The sequence below is a fragment of the Cnephaeus nilssonii genome (genome assembly GCF_951640355.1).
Source record: "Cnephaeus nilssonii genome assembly, chromosome: 4".
Classification (NCBI taxonomy): domain Eukaryota; kingdom Metazoa; phylum Chordata; class Mammalia; order Chiroptera; family Vespertilionidae; genus Cnephaeus; species Cnephaeus nilssonii.
This window is the reverse complement of record NC_137075.1, coordinates 65,115,620-65,120,372: the sequence shown is the minus strand read 5'-3', so window position 1 is coordinate 65,120,372 and position 4,753 is coordinate 65,115,620.

The following is a 4,753-nucleotide window of genomic DNA, read 5'->3' as shown; positions in this document are numbered from 1 at the left end:
GATGGCTAGTTATGCCAGGTTACAGAAGGCCTCTCATTCTGTTCACTGAAAGATGGGGGTTGTTCTGGGATTGAGGTTGGTGATCAGGGAAGATTTCTCCATGAAGCCCAGCTAAGAGATATCCACAAACCTAGAGAGAGGGGGGGAAATTAAATAAAAGAGATTATCTGTCCCTAAGAGGAATGCTGGGGTCCACCAAACCCTCATCTGGAAAGAGTAACAATTCATTCAGGGGCCATTGTGATGGAAGATAGTTGTTTCTGTTAGAACAAAACTACCTCTGCCCCCTGCTCAAGGGGGCAATGCCTGCTCGGGGGGGAAAAGAGCATCTAGAGGTCCTCTGTGTCGTGCAGGCATGCCAGCAGCCTGAGCTGGTTCCTGAGCTGGGTCCACCCAAGATCTGCCAGCACTCCTAAGTCCAAGCCTGAATTGCTGGGAGCTCATACGTAGTTGGTGTCCCAGGCCACAGATCTCACCTTATGAAAGGCACAAGGGAAGTAAAAAGACATGGTTTTAAGCTCTGGACAAAAAGAGGCAGCAGTAGAAGACAGTGACAACTCTGCATGTGTTTGTTTGTTTGTTTTTCAGACTTACTTAAAACAATTCCACCATATCATCCAGAGAGGATAAAGCTTAAAAGTTAATGTCATGTTACTTTCAACAATAAAGATTAAAAAAAGAAAATAAAATGTTAATGTCATGAAGGTTCTCAGACAGTGTGATGTGGTAGGAGGAATATTTAGAGTGGAGTCAAAGGCCTGGATTCCCAGCTCTGCTGCTTGCCATCTGTGTCACCCTGGACAAGCTGAGCCTCAGTGCCTCATCTGTGAAATGGGCATAATATATATATTGATTATGCAAAAATTATCTCTGGAAGGACATCTAGAGAAGGGAAACTTAAAGGCCAGGGGTCAGTATAACTCACTGTTCAGTTTAACCAGTTAACTTTTTATTATATAGATAGTATCTTTTAAATTTAAATTATTTAATTCAATATAATATAAATGACAATAGTAATAATAATATCTAGCTATGTAAATAGTAATAACAATACCTATGCCATAGGAATGTTGGGAGAGTAAACATAAGATCAGTGAAAAGCACTGTATACTGGTAGAATCAAATGCTACATAAGGGCTATTTTACATAAGGACACAGGAGGAAAGAACATGAAAGGCCCTCAGAGAATCCTCAATTTATCAAGGGCACTGAGGCCCAGCCCAAGTAAATATTTGTTAAATCTCCAATCAATGTCCTCAGATTATTACAAAATAGTACCTAGAAATGATCAGTTTTGCATATGAGGTAAGGGAGATGAGTAACCCATAGAATCTTAGGTGGTTAAAGGTAGAAGACGTTACTAACACAGTTTAGTGTAACTCCCCATTTGAGACATGAGGAAACTGAGATCCAGCCCTGACCTGGTTGCTCAGTTGGTTAGAGCATCATCTCAATTCGCCAGGGCTGTGGGTTCCATCCCTGATTAGAGCACATAAAAGAATCAATCAAAGAATGCATAAATAAGTGGAACAATAGCCGAAACAGGTTTGGCTCAGTGGATAGAACGTCGGTCTGCGGACTGAAGGGTCCCAGGTTCGATTCCGGTCAAGGGCATGTGCCTTGGTTGCGGGCACATCCCGGTGGGGGGGGGGGTGCAGGAGGCAGCTGGTCGATGTTTCTCTCTCATCGATGTTTCTAGCTCTCTATCCCTCTCCCTTCCTCTCTGTAAAAAATCAATGAAATACATATTTTAAAAAAAAATAAGTGGAACAACAAATCAATGTTTCTTTCTCTCAAATCAATAAATTTAAAAAAGAAGAAAGAAACTGAGGTCCAGAGAGATGTGACTTGCTCAGTGTCACACAGCTAGTGAGCAGCAGTGCAAAGGAGGCTTCTAGTGCCCCAGTCTTTCCAGCAGACCCCACTAGAGATGCAAAGGCAATTGTCTTAAAAAGCACAAGAGGGGCAAACAAAGAATTACGAAATTAGTGATTCTCCTTCTTTGTTCTTCACTCCTATAATTATCTTTCCGTCCCTTACCATAAATTCAACACTTTGAATCTCCTAAAGTAACTTCGGAGGGTCTCTCTCTTTCTGGTGTGCCTGTGTTATATAACAGAGTTGAGCCGGCACCGTCCTACTTAATCACCTACCTTCAAACCTGGACATCTGGGTGTCTTCTCAGTTCTGGAAACTTGTCAAAATCCAGGATCTCAGAGAGTGGGTCTGAAGCTAGACAGCAGGGACTACCCCATTCTCCTGTACCCCGCTCTTATGGAATCCTAGTTGAAGACAGGTCGGGAGTGAAGGGCATCTCAGGGGAAGAATATCCAATCCCTGCTAATACCCCTTCTAAGAAGCTTATCAGGGCCTTGTACAAGTTCTGGGTCTTGGTGCCTCTGCCAGAGACTAAGAGGGTGCCCCTTTATCAGGGACCCAGATGGGCTTGCCTGGGCCTCTGCAGTGGAGGGGGAAGCTCTGGGAACTTCTCAAACTTGCTTCTAACTTCTGGGAATGAGAGGTGGTCTGGGGTTTCTAAGCTTATGGGAGGGAAAGATTCAGAATTCGATCTGTAAGAACCAAGAGAAAGTGCCTGGGGCTTAAGAGATCAAAAGACCTCAGTTAGCAACATGCTCCATTTGCTACTGTGTGATTCTAAATGTAATCTAAATGTAAATGTGGAGGTAATAATAGCCACTTACCTATTTGTAGGGTAGATGTGAGAATCAAAATTTTAGATGAGGGAATATCAGCTCAATTTTGCTGTGAACCTAAAACTGCTCTAAGAAATAGTCTATTTTTTAAAAGATATGTTTTTATTGATTTTAGAGAGAGAGGAAGGGAGAGGGAAAAGAGAGAGGCAGAGAGAGAGAGAGAGAGAGAGAGAGAGAGAGAGAAATATCAATGTGAGAAATATGGATCAGTTGCCTCCCGTACACACCCCAATCAGGGATGGAACACACAACCTGGGTATGTGCCCTGACTGGGAATGAACTGGCAACCGGTCGGTGCATGGGACAACACTCAACCAACTGAGCCACACCAGCCAGGGCAGAAATAGTCTATTTTTTTTTTTTTTAATGAAGGAATGTGGGGAAGATACTTTATAAAACTTTAAAGCATTTCACACATGCAAAATATTTTATTAGCCTAAGGGCAATCCTTGGGGAAGAGGGCACTGACAGATCTCCCTAGAGCAGACTGGAACTTCCCAAGATACCCCAGAAGCTGTGTCTCTCCAACTCAGGGCTGGGGGTGAATGAAGTGGGAGTGAAGTGAGGCAATTGGGGGGGTCTCATAATCCTGCCCATGGACCTGGCAGCCTTTTCAATCTTTCAGCTAACTCTGCCTGATAGTTATTGGTTACTCCTTTTTCCCTGCCCTGTTTCCCCCAAGGTACATGCATAGCATGCCGCTTTGATTACTTTCACTGGAAAGAGCAGGTAATCCCTGAGAGCCTCCCCACTGCCCTACTCCCTCCCCCCCCCCCCCCCCCACTGGCCTATGACAGTGAGGAGGTTCCCAGCTTCCTCTCCAGAGCACACAGAGGTGCCCACCCACCGTGGAAGAGCTCTCTTCATCTCTGGGTGTCCTGAAGTCACTCTGAATGTTGGAAGCCTGGGTAGAGGGGCTGACCTCTGCTAGTTACATCCTTGCCTTTAGACTCCTGCAGGCAGAACCGGATCCAGTTACTTCCCTTCTCACACAAACCATATAACACCGTCTCAGTCTGGTCCGGAAAGATGGAAAAAGGAACCCAATTCACAAGGTGGAATAATTTAGTACTAAAAACAAATGAGCTATCAAGCCATGAGCAGATGTGGAGGAAACTTAAATGCATATTACTAAGCAAAAAAAAACAATCTCAAAAGGTTACACACTGTATGACATTCTGAAAAAGGCAAAACTATGGAGACAATAAAAAGATCTGTGGTTGTCGCCGAAACCGGTTTGGCTCAGTGGATAGAGCGTCGGCCTGCGGACTGAAGGGTCCAAGGTTTGATTCCGGTCAAGGCCATGTGCCTTGGTTGCGGGCACATCCCCAGTGGGGAGTGTGCAGGAGGCAGCTGATCGATGTTTCTCTCTCATCGACGTTTCTCTCTCTCTCCCTTCCTCTCTGTAAAAAATCAATAAAATATATATTTTTTTAAAAGATCTGTGGTTGTCAGAAGTCAGGGGAGAGAGAGGGATAAAAAGGCAGAGTACAAAGGATTTTTAGAGCAGTGAAACTACTCTGGTATAATACTATAATGGTGGATACATGTCATCATAAACTTGTCAAATCTACAGAATGTATAACACCAAGTGTGAACCCTAAGGTAAACCAAGGGCTTTGGGTTATAATGTGTCAATGTAGGTTCATGGATTTATAACAAGTATATCACTTTGGTGTGAGATGTTGATAGTGCAGAAGACGGTGTGTGTGTGTGTGTGTGTGTGTGTGTGTGTGTGTGTGTGTGTAGTATATGGAACTCTCCGTACTTTCCACTCCATTTTGCTATGAACCTAAAAATGCTCTAAAAATAAAGTTCATTAGTTAAAAAAATAAGCCCTTGTCTTTTAGAGCTACATACTGAAATATTTATGGACAAAATGTTATCCAATCTAGAATCTGCATCAAAATAGTATGTTGGGGAAAGCGGGTAGAGGTATAAATGAAATAAGATTGAGAATTGAGTTGATAGTAGAAGCTGAGTGAAGGGTACATGAGGATTTATTATGCTATTTCCCCTATTTGTGTCTATGGTTGAAA